Source organism: Mytilus galloprovincialis, chromosome 14, assembly GCF_965363235.1.
Source record: "Mytilus galloprovincialis chromosome 14, xbMytGall1.hap1.1, whole genome shotgun sequence".
In the NCBI taxonomy this organism is placed as follows: Eukaryota; Metazoa; Mollusca; class Bivalvia; order Mytilida; family Mytilidae; genus Mytilus; species Mytilus galloprovincialis.
The window spans coordinates 62,262,051-62,279,776 of NC_134851.1; the positions used below are offsets into that span (position 1 = coordinate 62,262,051).

A 17,726-nucleotide genomic window follows, 5' to 3' on the forward strand; every position below is an offset into this window, starting at 1 on the left:
TAGGGCTTGGGCTCGGGTGGGAGAGGGGCGTACTAAATGTAAGAACCCTTTCAACTCCCTCAGGCAAAGTTGGCTTTACATGAATTTAGCTATTTCTTTCAGGTATTTTTGACATATAGCTAGCTCTTCAACGATTTCGGTACTTCGGATTTTAAAAGTTTGGCTTTGAGCGTTCCTGCTGAAGGTAAATCCAGAAAACCGCTTCGGACGTAAGAAACTATTAAACGACGTGTTGTTTTCAATTATTTACATACTGGGTCATACCTCTGCTGGTGGACTATCAGTCCCCGAGGGTATCTTCAGCTCAGTAGTCAGTATTTCGGTACTGACATGATTTAACAAACTTTACTAAAATTGTCCGTTTATAAATTTATAAATTATTAAGAAACTTAGGTTTCAACTCTCTCAGGCAAAGTTGGCTTTAGATGAATTTGGCTATTTATTTTAGGCATTTTTGACATATAGCTCTTCAACGGTTTCGTTACTTATACATCTTCGGATTTCAAATGTTTGGCTTTGAGCGTTCCCGATGAAGGTAAATCCAGAAAAGCGCTTTAGACGCACGAAATTATTAAACGTGTTGTTTTCAATTTTTTCTTTGATCGCCAAAAAGAATCCGAACATCATTGAGTCATGTGTTCACGACATATAAAGTTTTAGTATAAAATCGTCAAGAAATCACCTCGTTTCTCTAAACGATAAATATTAGAAATTACGTCCCTTTACAGAAATCCTGGATCTGCTCCTATCTTTCGTGTACTATTTACTGTCTTATATTGTCATGTATATTATATGATAAGTTCTTAGTTCTGATCATAAATTTTGTTTTATATAAATTTAATTAAAACAAAATGAAATGCAAAGGGATACATGAAAAATAACATTGCTTTATCACCCCCGTTTTTGGTGGGGTTCGTGTTGATTAGTCTTTAGTTTTCAAATTGAGAATTTTGTACTATTATTTGTCTGTTTGTCGTATTCATTTTTGACACTGGCTTTGTCAGTTTGTTTTTGACCTATGAGTGTATCTCTTGCTCCTCATTTACAGTTGAGTAAACGAGAAACAAAAACCACACCTACCGAATGGATGCGTTTGAAACAATTTCTTGATGTCCAGTACATATGTATTTTTTTTTGCGTGGTTCATGTAAATACTACGTCTCATATGAACATGCGTATGACCAACGAAAGTCATGCAAATTAAAAAATAAACCCAATTATATTACACATCAAATTCCATGGTGCTGAAACAAGTTTGAGGAGAGTGCGTTCCGGATAAATCTGGTTGAAACGCCCTTTTATCGGAACATAAAGTATGACCATGAAAATCTGTTACAAAAACACAAAAGTATACCACAACCTTTACACTTAATTAATCTTGTTGACTTTTTATGAAATTTTCGTTCTTTGATCTGTTTTACAACCTACACAATTAAATGTTGTTTGACATCAGTTTAGGGGCGATTATTTCTGCTTCTTATAAAGTGTTATTTCATTAATTTGAACAGATTTTCATGAAACTTTTTAGTATATAAACAGGTAACACCAATGATTTCAACACTCCATAAGTTCCACCAAGATGTTGTTGAGAGTGATAGCTTTAATAAGCACTGTCCTGGTTTTGGGTAGTGCGACTTACTACAAGCCACCCCGTGAGTATATATTTTAAAATAATTTTGTTTCTTTCTTCTTCCTTTTTTTGCCTTTCTTTTTTCTTTTAGCGTTCATTCATTTTAATTTTTTGTATCTCTTTGGTTTATAATCTTTTTATTGGATTTCTGTTTCAATTTTCTTCTTTCTTTTCTTCCTTTCTTCCTTTCTTTCTTCCTTACTTTCTTTTTCCTTTCTTCTTATCTTTATCTTTTTTTTGGGGTGTACTTTTTTTTTATCAAATAATAATCCGCAAATCTAATTCGTTTTTTTTAATTATTTTTTTTTTATATATTCAGGAAGATGTCCCAGTGGCTGGTATCTCCATGGAAACAGTTGTTATTTTTTCTGTCGCACACAAGTAAATCAGAAAACAGCCTCTGTAAGTTCATTTTCTTAATTATACTTAAAGTATAACATTTACGAATTTGATGACCAGTGTTAGACGATAAAGATTCAATTTCTAATATCATAACGTATCAACGTGTTTTATTTGAAGGGTTATCAGATCCTGCTACCAGAGACATATAATACAAGAGATTGGCAACTCGGCGAAATCCCGTAATATCACACGGCCACATTTAAACCTCGCGAGATCTCTTTGGGTAATAGAGTCTTTATCAAAGTATTAAAAGTACTCGAAGTAAGGGTGAATGTTTAAGCATAAATTATCTGTTTCAGTGTTAAATTTAACATAATTAATTAAATAATTTGAGTTCATGCATAAATATTTATTTCAATGTCATTTTAATTTTGATTTGTATTATTTGTATTATTGAAAAATAGACATAACTTGATATTGAATTAAAAAAAAAAACGATATTAAATAGTTAACACTTAATAAATTGTATCAGAGTTCATTTTATTTGATAGTTTCATAATGGGTTTCTATTAATATACACCTGTGTGAGAGACATACTTTCACAGTGTGACATGTATATTAGGCTTGAATTATTCGATGGTCAGGTAAATCACAACCTGTTTAAAAGAGTTTTAATTGACACCTGGTACACAAGAAGTTGTTACACCACAGGTGTCCACAATCTTTCCAAAAATACAAAATATAAAATTAATTAATGAGTAGAAAAAAAACTTAATTTGTTTCTTTATTTACCGTTAATCATGATCAACTTTGTCTTATATTCATAACTCTTATAGATCATTAAAAATTTATTACTTTTTGTGTTCATTATTAATTGGGCATGTATTGAGTTTTTTTTGGGGGGGATTGTCGGTAAATTGTTTTCTAAGTGTGTTTTTCGAAATTTACATTATGAGCTTGTATTGAGTTTTTTTTTTTATGATTGTCGGTTAATTTATGGTTTCTCCTTTTCACGGATTGTGTATTTAGGATTTACATTTAATGATCATTTAATAGGAAATGGCAATATAAGTCTCACTTTTCAACTCGAATGTAAAGAGATTAAACCATAGTTTAAGTGTAAGGAACTGCTAAATATACGATAAAAACTCACAGCAGCAGGTAATGCTGCCTTTTTATGTAACAATTTTTGTAAGAATAAACATTCTACTATGCTATACTTCTGTTAACATGGCAAGTTGACTTCAAAGCATACACCAGTTTTAATGCCACATTGATATCTAAATGTTTCGAAATGTACATGTTCCCTTCTTTCTTTCTTTTTAACTTTTGGACTAGTTAAAATCTCCTTTTAGTTTTGAAACGAAAATGCACATGTGTAAATAGTTCACAACTATTTGACTTGATTTGTAAGTTAAAACCTTTTTGTTTTACTTTATACAAACTGCACGAAAATGCGCCTACCTTTGTTGTTGATCAGGCTGATTTAATTGATGGTTGCCTAACGTCCAGTGGAAAATATTTCATGGCATATTTTTAATATATTATGTGCGAGTGTATTACCTTTCTTTTCTGTACAGTATATGCAATGTAATATTGAACTCTCCACAAGAAACCAAATGATACAGACATTAACCACTGTAGGTAACCATAAGGCTCTAAGCAATGAGTAAAATTCATACTGCACTGCGAACTATACAAGGTCTATTTACATGTATGAAAAAGGTTTAACAATTCAAACAAGAAAACTAACCGCCCGATTTATGTACAAAAAAAATCCAAATATGAGATACAGCAACAAACCACAAGTGAATTACAGGCTTCTTACTTTGGAAAGACACAAAGATAACAAAGGCATGATAATATATTTCACCATTATCACAAGCCGTACAATTTTATGTTTTTGTTTGTTTTTTGTTTGTTATGTTTTTTCCCCCACAGTAAGCATATCTATAAATCATATAAACCAATTAATTTGGTGTGGCTTTTGGATAAACCAAATTACATCATTCTGTAAAAAAAACACTGTCATACATCCCATTATTCTGAAATGAAAAGGACCAGTCAGACTGAGAATCAGAACAAGTATTTATGTATACAATATATCTAGACTATCACTACACATCATTCCATCCTTTTTCAATAATTAAACCAAGATATAAGAGAACAAAACTCATTCCAGGTATAAATAATATTTTTATTATCAAACATTCACTTATAATGTTACTGTCAATGATAACTGAGAGCTTCATGCTAATTTCCCTGCAACTGATCTGGTACAGTTCAACTGTATGCAAATTTCGGTATCTGTACAGCTAAGGATATATGTACATGTACAAATGTATCATTGATGCTAACTTGTAATAAATTGCATAAAGTCTGAAAGGGAGAAGAAAGGCAAGGTTCTTCATGTTCATTGTGTGTCTCATTCACTGCAAATATCTCAATTACAAATGTATTGTGTAATCAGTTGCTCTGTGCCTTCCAGTGGTGCAAGAAAAAAATCTGCATGGCAATCAAATGCAAGCGTACATATTTTTTCATTCTCAAATTGCTGTTCTTTGCTGCATAAGTGTGGGCTAAGTGTTCATCTAACAAGAGTTCTCCTTTGACTTCTTCTGATGTAATAGAAATTTCCTCAGAACGTACAAACTCGACCAGAGATGTGTCACAATTGGATGATCCTTTTTATCTTCAGTGTGGATTGAAACTGCAACAGATATCTCCTCCATAATGGTATCAACAGCTGTCTATGGTCGAGGATTACCTTTCTTTTTAACTCCTTTTGTTAACTTACTACATCTTTTCCTCTTTTGGCATTCTAAATTAAAAAAAAAATATTTTAGAGTTGAAAAGAAATTTGAATTTGTAGAGCCTATTATACAACATCTATTTGTCTTACTTTTAAACTTTACTTCCTACATGTACAATGTATGTCATACAACATTCTGCAGGTTTTTATTATGCTAAATCTATTTTAAATTTCATTTTGTCATGTATGGATCTTTCAAGCTTGCTATTAGGAACAAATATTTGATATATTTGTCAATTGTTAAACATTGTACAGTGAACATACAATGTAAGTTGCTCACATCAACTTTACTTAGTCTCTGCTTCTATCTCATGAGGGTCTGGAAACAGGGGGCGGATCAACCCAGGTTAAAGGGGGGTTCCAACCTCATGTCCCCATTCAAATTCATTGATCGTCCAAAAAAAGGGGCTGGATCCGCCAATGGGAAGGTGTTTACAAAAGGTAAACGGATAGAAAGTCACAGGACATAAAGTCACAAATTTGGTAGGACAAAAAGTCACAAATAATCTGTTGACAATTGTTTGTATATATAAGAGAAATATCTTTAAATATTTACTTTTTAATACATATATTCATATTAAAGTTTAATAAATGTGTCATTATATTTGAAAAATGAAGATTTATTTAATTTTAATCATGCAAAAGAAAGATTTCTTGGCACCATGAAGCCATTTAAGTGCCAAACCAGTTTGACATTTTGTTTTTTCAACAATTATTTGATCATTTTTTAATTGTTTTGGATAATTTTGTGTTTACAAAGTTGGTTTTCATACAATTGTTCAAGAATAGAAATAAGCGGGTTTTTTTTTTGTTAAAAGAAATAATCAGAACAAATGAATTGTGACTTTTGTCCTGATTGGAGAATGATGGGGTGCTAAAATAAAGAATAGAGAATAATGGACAAAATTTATGAAGAAAAGAAGAATATATCGTGGTTCGAATATACATGTATTGGGAATGTGTACATGTCCATGGTATACACATATATGCCCCGCTGATCTTATTTTAACAAGATAACATTTGGAATTTATACAGGCTCATTAAATTGCATATTTATTCGATAATTTCTAAGTTTTATGAAAAAAGGTAATTCTCGCATAGCTGGATTTGGGTATCAATGTGAAAAAAATAAATCACCTTTGATGGTATTTTTTGAAAACACTATTTGATCAAAATATACGAAAACAGTATCATTTTAACGGGATAACAATCGGGAGTAGAATAACACTTTGAAATTGTATATAAAATCGTAAATTTTAAAGTTTTATGGAAAAAAATGGTGGGTCACACCGGTTCTACAGCAATAAAGAGGGGAAGCTGAATGGACCGAATTTAAATTGGTCTGCATTTGATTACTATCATCATCTCAGCACATTATAGTATAAACAAATTGGTAGAACTAGTTAAATGTATCGTTTGAATATACTTACATGCTTAAGCTGTGAAAGCAATCGACATAAACGAGAAAACAAATCTGTAAGCGTATCGTCTCTTTTAACAACAATGGCGGAATTTTCTCATCTCGATCCTCCTTCATCCCAGGTCACATCATAATCCCAAGCACTTCCGGTGGCCAAGTGATTTCATTGGCCGTTATATAGACTCTACTAGAGTTGCCAATCTCTTGTATTATATGTCTCTGCTGCTACACATGGTAGCAGGATCTGATTACCCTTCCGGATCATCTGCGATCACCACCGATGTTTTGGGTTGGGTTCGTGGTGCCCATGCAGCCTTCAGTTTTCTAAGTAGTGTTCAGTGAACATTTTTGACTTCATCGTTTTCGTTTCATATTATTACGCTGCATGCCGGTCTTTCTTCGACTAAGCGGACAACCATTTGATTTCCGGCTGAAGGGGATGACAGGAACCGGAAATTAACAATTTGGTCTGAGACAGGATTAAAATAAATATTCTGTAATATAACTTGAAGAGATCCTACTGTATCATCTTAAATTGTCTTGAATTTCAGGATATTTGCGAGAAAAAGGGAGGTTACCTGGCAAGAATAGACAATATTGCAGAAGACAATTTTCTAAAACAGCAAGCAAAATCTCTCAGTAAGTAGAATATGGTTATAGCTACAAGTATGTTTTTTTTGTAATTGATGAATGATGTTCCAAGTCCACAGGAACAAATAATTTTTTGGGAGACTATTTTTACTGTTATCCTTTTTATGTTTTATGCATTCTTCATAATAAAAACTATCGCAAATAGATCCTTTAAGAAATATAAAAATAAGGAGATGTGGTATGATTGCAAATGAGACCAACTTCCATCAAAGTTGAATTGGAAGTAAACGATAATATGCAACCACACGGCCTTCAACAATGAGAAAAATAGCATACAGTATGATCGGTTAGTCGGCTATAAAAGGCCCCGCCGTGACATGAAAAATATGCAACAATTCAATTGATACACCTAACGGCCTAATTTATAACAAAACAGTTACGTTTTCGTTTATCTGTCTAGAGTCAGAAAATATTGTATTTGTGTTATAGTTTTTTGACGATATCAATCAAATTATTTTTTTTCAAATTTTCACACTGCATGTAAGGTATGGGGAAATCTGAATATTTTTTTGGTGGTCATCTGCTGACCACAATATTTTTTAAATAAGGGAAAAAAACATCTTAAAGTTCAATGGTCGTTCTATATAAGCTTAAATAATTATGAGGCATTGGAAAACTATTTTAATGTGTTGCCGTGACGCCTTCCTCCATAGCATTTCAATGCGTCTAAATAATAACTTGTCTATTTGAATTTGTAAGATCTATAACGTTTGTTCTACCCCTTATCTTTAGGTATTGCTGGGAAAGGAAGCTATTGGATTTCACCAGTATGTAAGAAACGAGTATATCAATACAAATGCTCTTGGAAACACGAATCTAATAATAAGGCCGTAATCTACGAAGGATGGAACAGCTTAGAACCAAACAGCAACCAGAAATGCGCAGTACTATATTGTGGGTACAGTTACTCATGGAATGATTTCAACTGTAATGATAAAGCATACTACATCTGTGAAGTGAGTACTTTGAGTAACTATTGAGGTACATCATGGTGTTGTCCAAGTAATCACATAATCACAAATTAAGGAATAATAGTACTGTAGTTGAAGAGTTGCCACCGTCAATTGTAGATTTGACGGTCGCAAATGCAGTTTTACTGGCGACGCGTAGCGGAGACAGTAAAACGGAGATTTCCGACCGTCAAATAAAAAAGTACTGTTATTCCGATTCTAATGCATTTCAAAAAAAAAAAAAAAAAATACGATAAAACTTGATAAAATGTCTAAATTTTACAAATAGAAAAAATCTGCGAAACTTCATGAATGAAAATATCAGCACGGAGCCTTGCCTCAAAGCGAACAGCAAGCAATAAAGGGCCACACAAATTACTAGAGTTAAATCATGCAAATAGGAAAATCAACGATCTAATCTATACAAAAAAACCGAAAAACATATATGAACCAACAAATGACAACAACTGAACAACAGGTTCCTGGCTTAAGACAGGTGCACGCAATTACAGCTGTATTGCATTTCTGTTAGTTGTTATGAAGTCAAATTCGTTGCTTGTACAATTCTGAAAAAAATTGAAACTACCATTATTTTCCATAATAAATCAATTATTTTAATCAAATGCTATAAAAGTAAGTAGATTCGGTATGATTGCCATGGAGACAATTATCCATCAAAATTCAAATAAAGTGGATGTTAAGCTGGTTCTCGGCTGACTATACTACACTTTGTTCATAGACTTTGAGTGTAGTGTAATACAAGCGGATTCCAGTTTAAGTGGATGTTAACAATCATAGAAAATCGTGTAGTTTTTCTGAGTTGAATAACTTTAAATGTTTGATTCTATTAATTAATCATTGGTTCTAGGTTAGATTTGTCTTTTTGTTTTTTTTCAAATAGAAATACACATTTTATATGTAACTTTAATTTTGAAATTGAGCAAATATATTTTTCCTTTAATTTTAATAGAAAAAAGTACCATCTCTGGTAGTTCCGCTGCCGATCCCTCGACCTCTTCCAAGACCTTATCAAAAACCAGTCCTTAAACTAAGACCAAAGAGTTCACCTGACTCTGATTCGTCAGATTCCTCTGAAAAGAAAAGATCAAAGAACAAAAAATATGGCAAAAAAAGTAGCAGCAGCTCAAGTGATGAAAAGAAGAAATTGAATACATACAGAAAAAAATCTGGTAGTGCTGGAAACTACAAAGTTGGAAAAGTTTTAACAAGGTACAACAAAAAGTCTGGCGGTTCTAACAGCAGCGAAAAATCCGGCGGTGGAAAAAGTAAAAGAAGATACAACAAAAAATCAAGCAGCAGCAGCTCAAGTGAAGAAAAGAAGAAATTAAAAACATATAGAAAAAAATCTGGCAGCGGTGGAAACTATAATGGTGGAAATACCATAACAAGATACAACAAAAAGTCAGGCGGTTCTAACAGCAACGAAAAATCCAGTGGAGGAAAAAGTAAAAGAAGATACAACAAAAAATCAAGTAGTAGCAGTTCCGGAAGTGACGAAAAGAGCGGGAAGAGGTCGTATTCAAAGAAAATACCTTCTCCACCGAAACCACTTCCTCTTCCGCCAAAACGATATTAGATGTACAATATGCAGCAAGTGTACATAGAGATAAAACTCACTAGCATTAAAGATGAAAATTAGTATTAAGTTTTCTAATTTGTGTTTAAGAATGATGTACTCAAGAGTTTTTAGCATACTAGAAGAGTTCTTATACAGTGTATGCATTATGTAGTTATCAAATATTAGAAATTAATAAAATGTTCTATTTTGAAGCAGTTTTGTAATATTCGTTGGTTGGGGACAAAGTAATTGAAAACTGATATTGTATATAAATAGGATTCATAACATAACTTTTTAAAATATCGTTATATGACATTGCGCGTTGAAATGATAAATGATTTTTGAGGCCTAAAAATTTTCTAAGGACCTAACGTATATTTTCATTTTTTTGCACCTTTTTAATAAAATTATCTTCGCGATAGATGCGATAGATGCAAATTCAAAATTACTGTTTTTCTTTATTCAACTAAATTTTGACACGAGCCAACCATATCGTGTAATGTACAACAAAATCGTATAATTATAGATTATCGTTGATCATCTCAACGAGATTGATTTTCTCGCTTGAGCTGGTACAATTTCATGTCAATTTCGTTAGCAACGACACTTGGCCTCCTTAGTTTCTAGCAATAATTTTTCCATCTCAAGCGAGAAGCATAATATGAAAATTATCACAAATAAAGATCAAAGTAAAATGCACAAAATAGCGATAAAGCCTCTTACTATAATTATGGACGACTATTTTAAACTAAATTAATATTCAATATTGAATACACGGATAGATAGTTGGTGAATTGGTGTTAAACATTGACTGTCAAAAAGAACATCCGCAAAGTACTAGAACATGTTAATATGATATGAATGGAACCAGACTAGTACAATATCGAGCCATTCAACCAGATGTTACGTGTTTGTTCACAATCTAACTTGACTCATTATTCTGAATCCGAGCCGCACAGTCTTCCAATTTCTTTTTAATGCCCTGTCATAGCTGACAATCAGCAAATTCTCAAGTTTTTCATTTGACCCGGTCGCGGATCGAAATCATGATAAGCAACGAAAACTTTAGGAAAATTAAAATGGAACTTATATCTTCATCATACAAAATTTAACGTAAAATTATGTATCTTAAGTTAATCAGGTAACATTCGTTAAGAATACAAGTTTCATGTTTTGAACTTGACCACCGCAGTCAGACTAGACAGCATCTATTCCTATAATTTGCATTTTTTTGCGATTTTTTTTTAATTTGACAAGAAGTACTATAACTACATTTGTCTATCCCTTTTATCTATGATAGCTAAACATGGACTTCAAAAATTCTATCTTATTGTTTGGATTTTTTTTTTAGAAAATCAAATGTGACGTCACCGTTTCTGCGTCGATGGCTTTGGCTAACTTCGTAGTGAATTTGTATGAGCTGGTTTAGGTTGTTTTATGTGATGTATCCGTTTTTGTTCTGTAGATAGTCACCACTTCGGTTTTATTATGTATATCAATTATCTATTATATAGTCATTTTATAAAAAAATACTGTTTGCAAAAGTATGTATTATTCTAAATAATAAGGATGTTCTTATCCCAGACAGAAAACCCTAGCCGTAATAGGCACATTTTTTTGGAACTTTTGGTCCTCGATGCTTTTCAACTTTGTACTTGTTTTGGCTTTCGAACTTTTTTCATCTGAGCGTCACTGGTTAGTCTTGTGTGGACGAAACGCGCGTCTGGCGTATTAAATTTCAAACCTGGTATCTTTTGTTAGCTATTATTCGTGTTTTTCTCTGTCCTATATGTTCTCCCATTTATTTGTATTGTAGTTCTGTCATGTAATGTTGTCATTCTAATGTTATATTTAACATTTCCATAAAAGCGGGAGGTTTGGCATGTCACAAAACCAGGTTCAACCCACCATTTTTTTTTCTTAAAATGTCCTGTACCAAGTCAGGAAAATGGCCATTGTTATAATGTTCGTGCCTGTTTGTGTTACGTTTTAATGTTGTGTTTCTGTTGTGTCGTAGTTCTCCTCTTATATTTGATGTGTTTCCATTAGTTTTAGTTTGTAACCCGGATTTTTTTTTATTAATCGATTTATGAATTTCGAACAGCGGTAAACTACTATTGCCTTTATATTATAAAGTTTCTGTAAAAAACACACTAATTGAAAAAATCGTTTTTGATATGATAACAATAACAATTAAAAATTTAAAAACCAGTACCAATAAAAAAATCAAACCGGAGAAAGACTATACCCACATGAATTCGGAACTATTTAGCCTAGTTCTTAATTGGCAGACAAGACCGTGACAAATAAATAAAAGAACTGTTACAAACAAAAACAATCACTATAAAGAAAACACGATCAACATGAACCAACCAAACAGTGTATGGCTTATAGTGATCTGAATTGGTAAACAATTCCTTCTCCACACGTGGCAGCTGTTGTGTTGATTGCTCAAGTGACTTCGGACATGTTGAATCATTTGTAGAACTTTTGTTTAGGTCAATTGTTTTATTAAAGGTTTTATTTATCTATATAAAAATAAACTGTTATCACAGAGATATGCCTCGTCGTTTTGTAATTTTGTTTATGCAAATGATGAAATCAAAATAGCAATACTCTTACAGGGGCGTGGCCAAATATTCCCCCATGGAAATGAGATGTGACAATGCTTATACAACTGAATACCAATTAACATTGGCCTATCACTAATGGTTCCCCTAGAACTGACCTTATCACAAACTTATACATGTAAAATAAGCAAAAGTTTCGAAGTCAATAGACCATGACTGAGGGGGCAGGGCAAAATAATCTCCATGGAAATGAGATGTGCCAATACTTATACAACTGCATACCAAATATGATTGACATACCACTTGTGGTTCACCATAAACTAGACCTAATCACAAACTAATACATTGCTAACGCCGCCGCCGCTGACGACGGAAACAGCATACCTATGTCTCGCTTTTTGACTCCGTCAAGGCGAGACAAAAAACCGTTTAAACCCGCTACATTTGTTTGCACCTGTTCTAAGTCAGGAACCTGATGTTCAGTGGTTGTCCTTTGTTGGTGTGGTTCAAAAGAATGTTCTTGTTTCTCGTTTTAATATTGATTATACCGTTGGTTTTCCTGTTTGAATGGTTTTACACTAGTAATTTTTGGGACCATTTATAGCTTGCTGTTTGCTGTGAGCCAATGCTCCGTGTTGAAGGCCGTACTTTGACCTATAATGATTTACTTAGAAATTGTGACTTTGATGGAGAGTTGTCTCATTGGAACTCGTATCACGTCTTCTTATATCTATTTTAAATACCTGTATAATAAATAACAAGAATGCAGACGCTGAAATGTCAAGCCTTCTTTACTAATCATTGATATTATGTTGATAGTTCTTAATATACTCAGCCAAAAAAGTTAAGCAACACATTTGTTCTCAAATTTTTTTTGTTATTTCTGGATTTTTTTTCATTAAACATCATTGATATAATCCTTAATTTTACCTGTAATTTTAAACAGTCGTACTTTTGTCCAGGTGATTGATTTCGCGCCATTTCAGCTTTGCACGTGTAATTGATGTTTTACCTTCTGTACCTGTACTTGTAAAACGAAATTTAATTTTTCTTTACACCAACCTTCAGAAACACACCATTGGTAAGAAAAACACATAAAAGTTTGAAAAAAATGCATGGGGCGTCAACCAGGGCTCCCGAAAAATGACCGTCAGATGGCTCTTGGAATGGTTGCTGCCGGCATGAGTGTTGATGAAGTCGTGGCTCGATTTAATGTGCATAAGTCAAAAGTTTAGGGACTAACACACAGATATCAAAAATTGCAATAGCACAGGATAAGTCGATATGTCGTAGACCAAAAGCAACCATCGTCCAGGGAGGAGCGCTACCTTTGCTTTACGTCAACACGTGACAAGTTTTTTTTTCTGGCCACAGGAGAAGTGCATTAACTAAGGGCAGCTGCTGGTGTGCCTGTCAATGCTTCATAGATGCACTTAGAGCATGGCTGAGAAATTGATTTTGAATAGCACTATACTCATTTCAGCATTTTGACCCATCCCGCTCTCCATACAAAAACATCCTTATGAATATGAGTGTTACACATTCATGTTGCTTCTGACATGTCATAATTTCATTTTTTTTTATTATCAAAATTATATGTTGTTATAATTTTGTAATGAAATAAAATTTCATATTTTGGTTGCTAAACTTTTTTGGCTCAGTATATAAAGCTTTATTACTACTGTCACATAAACAGAGCATTAACTAAGAAAACTAAACATTGACCAATGAACCATGAAAAAAAGGCCAAGGTCAGATGAGCCATGCCAGGCAGGCATGTACAGCTAACAATCCTTCCATACAACAAATACAGTTGATCTATTGCTTATAGTTTGAGAATAACAGACCAAAAGACAAAAAACTTAACACTGAGCAATGAACCGTGAAAATGAGGTCAAGGTCACATTAAACCTGCGCGACTGATATATAGATTAAAAAATATTTCCATACACCAAATATAGTTGACCTATTGCATATTGTATTAGAGAAAAAGACCAGAACTCAAAATCTTAACTTTGACCACTGAACCATGAAAATGAGGACAAGGTCAGGCGACACCTGCCAGCTATAAATGTACACCTTACAATCATTCCATACACCAATTATAGTAGACCTATTGCATACAGTATGAGAAAAACAGACCAAAACTAAAAAACTTAACTATAACCACTGAACCATGAAAATGAGGTCAAGGTCAGATGACACCTGCCAGTTGGACATGTTCACATTACAGTGCTTCCGTACATCAAATATACTAGACCTATTGCTCATAGTATCTGAGATATGGAATTGACCACCAAAACTTAACCTTGTTCACTGATCGATAAAATGAGGTCGAGGTCAAGTGAAAACTGTCTGATGGGGATGAGGACCTTGCAAGGTACGCACATACCAAATATAGTTATTTTATTACTTATAATAAGAGAGAATCTAACATTACAAAAAAACTTAACTTTTTTTTCAAGTAGTCACTGAACCATGAAAATGAGGTCAAGGACATTGAACATGTGACTGACGGAAACTTCGAAACATGAGGCATTCATATACAAAGTATGAAGCATCCAGGTCTTTCACCTTCTAAAATATAATAAAGCTTTTAAGAAGTTAGCTAACGCCGCTGCCACCGGATCACTATCCCTATGTCGAGCTTTCTGCAACAAAAGTTGATATGTTTTTCATATCTATATCGTTCAATAATTTACTGATATGTTTTAATATAACAATAAAGAAAAATAAGTTATATAATTATAGTATTTATTTATTAAATAATTCCCTTCACCATCTATGCTAGTATGAATGTCAAGACTACTAAATTCAACTCATGTAAAGACATAAAAATAAGATTGAGGTTACTTATTACATTCAAAAATTGTATTAAAAATGTACAGCTACTGATCTTGTGATTAATTTTGGAATATATATAAAAAATAAATATTCAATGTCTTTGTTAATGATATCAGTATAAAGTAAATATTAGAATTTCATTAAGGGCATATCAACCAGTTTCATCATATAGTGAGTTCTTACAAGAATATAACAAGGAAAACACATTGTATATGACAACAAAAAATGTGAATTTTGTCTTGGCAATCATTTATTTACAGGGGAAATATTTGAACCAAGTCTTGTATTGCGGCTCACTAATCGACCTTGTAAAACAAAACAAAGTTAATAACATTATTTTATGATGGAATTTTTTAAAATCTAGTTACCAAATTTACGTTTGAGACAATTATGATTCAGGTAAAAGCTACAATTGTCCATGCAATTAAATCATCAAAATGTGTAATATATTGATTGCTATTTAACTGGTTAGTATGCCCTTCCAATCACAAATAAGAAAAACAACAAGAATGTGTCCATATTACACAGTTGGATGCCCCACTCTCGTTATTATTCTAATTTAATGTTCTAATTTGGCATTCAAATTAGAATGGTATTATCATCTGGAACATGAGTACTAAGTGAGAAGTTGTTTAATTTTCAACTTCGTGAAAAATATCTTGACGTAAAACTTTAACCTGAAGCTGGATAGTCGGACGGACGGGCGGACGAACGATCCGACGGACGAACGAACGGATGCACAGACCGGAACACATACTGCCCCTAGGTGGGGTTATACAACATAATTTAGTGAATTTAATCAGAGTTAATCAAGATGCTCAAAGTTGTATAATCACATGGATTTTGAAGATATTGATTTGGCAAATAACCGTTATATTGAATATATAGAGTCTACATGGGTAAATATCTCTAATGCACCTCAAATTGAGGAACACAAAAGTTGTTCATTAAAAAAGTGTAGTTATATTGTAAATGTTTCTATTTTTAACCAGTGACTGAGTTTAACCATGTGTGTTAAGAACAATGGAGTTATTAAATATACACAAGGTATATTTTTGATTGAAAATAGTCAAAATCTTAGACAAAATTCATAATTCATAAACTTTGAAGCCGATTACCGAAAAAATTATCTTTAACGAAAAATTCGCGTTATCTAACAAAGTCAAGAAGAACTGAAAAAACATGTTCAGATTATTTTTCAAGTATGCTCTGCAAAGACCAACTCCAAAATTTACAAATGTCAGGAGTACTGATTTAAAAGTTTTTGATTATTTTAAGCTTTATAGAATGGTGTTTTGTATTACTGAACATATTTACAAAAATTGCAAAAAAATCAAACAAAATCTAAACAGGGATAAAATTATTTTTCAGAAAACTGTTAAAACAAACACTTTTCATGAACATATTGAATACAGTTAATGCATTTATACAACTCATTGACATGTATCAGAACAGTTAGAGAGGCCATCTTCACCAAAAGTGTATAAATCTAGTAAATCAATGTAAAAGTAGCAATTATTGACATGAAATAATATAAGCAGTATATTTACAAACCATTATTATGGTCTCATATAACTAGATAAAAAATAAAAAATTATCAATCATAGGGAGAATATATTATTACTTAATATCAGTAATAAAATTGATACACTAAGGTGTGATCGTGGTTATATATATACAAATGCTGTCAGATGTGATTCTAAAACCTGGATGGAAAGATGTGTAACGGGTATTTATTTGTCTGTTTTTATTTTATATATATATGCAGCCTAATTTAGAATAAATGACGGTGCTAATTCTAAAGCATCATACGATGATTGTGCTACTTTTTAAACAGTTCAATATTTTTTTCCAATAGTCATTTTCACACTCCTTGTCGTCACTGTCTTACAATGTAACTATAGTCATATAACACACAGTCTAATGAACTTAGATAACATACCATCTTGGACAGATCGATCAACCTTATTTTAGAAGCAATTTGAATTTTGGTAAAAATATTGTTATATATGTGTATCTTAAATCTGTACAAAAAGTGCAACAATATATTTAATAAACTACGCCATGAATATATGTAATGAAAGTACCAGTGGCCGTTCGTGTCATCAGTTTGTAATTGGTAGACAAAAGTGCAAAACTGAATGGAATGAAAAGTTAACGATATAGAACTGAAAACCAACGCGTTGGTTTTTCATAACGTATGCATTACGAATCAACGCGTTAATTGTTACAACCAACGCGTTGAAAATGATAATCAACACGTTGAAAATGATAACCAACACGTTGAAAATGATAACCAACACGTTTAAAATGATAACCGAGGCTTGGAAAGGGAAAACCAACGTGTTGAAAGTGAAAACAAACGCGTTGAAATTTCATACGGTATGTTTATACCGCAAACGACACGAACGGCCACTCATATGAAAGTATCTACAAAAAATGAATACTTCAAAAATGTCAATTATATTCAAAATTATGTGAAACAATGTTAAAATATATAACACGATTGGTAGGTTCTTAAGTTTGAAAACTTAAATACAGAGAAGTGCACAAAAAGCATAAACCTTTGTAAATTGCATTCACGTAACAGTACTTCAAGAAAAAATTCAAGAATATTAATCAATAAAAATTAAAAAAAAACCAATCTTATCTAGCACCATAGTTTATGGCTAAGTACTAACCACTCTAATTGTATTAAAACAAACATTTTTAATATCACAATTTGGAGAGGTGGTATGTTAAAAATTTTCCTTAGTTATTATTCAGTATATGTAATAATGAACAGTTATATAGTTTACTAGAACAGACAAACAAGTGTATATTGAAACACATAGAAAATGTATTTAAACAAACCAAACAATACGCACTCCACAACAAACATATATATCAAACAACATAACAAATAGTAAGAGAGTCTATCTGAACAGA

At 32.4% G+C, this 17,726-nt stretch overlaps 2 long non-coding RNA genes across 2 annotated transcripts; one reads left to right on the forward strand and one right to left on the reverse strand.

Moving 5' to 3' along the window:
* Positions 1-1,183: 1,183 nt before the first annotated feature.
* LOC143058764 (uncharacterized) lies at positions 1,184-7,811 on the forward strand. The gene is made up of 4 exons (XR_012973221.1): positions 1,184-1,652; positions 1,950-2,032; positions 6,756-6,843; positions 7,588-7,811. It is a non-coding gene; the product is annotated as an uncharacterized LOC143058764 (long non-coding RNA).
* Positions 4,149-6,431, reverse strand: LOC143058762 (uncharacterized). Its single transcript, XR_012973220.1, has 2 exons — positions 6,215-6,431; positions 4,149-4,793 (listed from the first exon to the last, which is right to left on the reverse strand). It is a non-coding gene; the product is annotated as an uncharacterized LOC143058762 (long non-coding RNA).
* Positions 7,812-17,726: the final 9,915 nt, after the last annotated feature.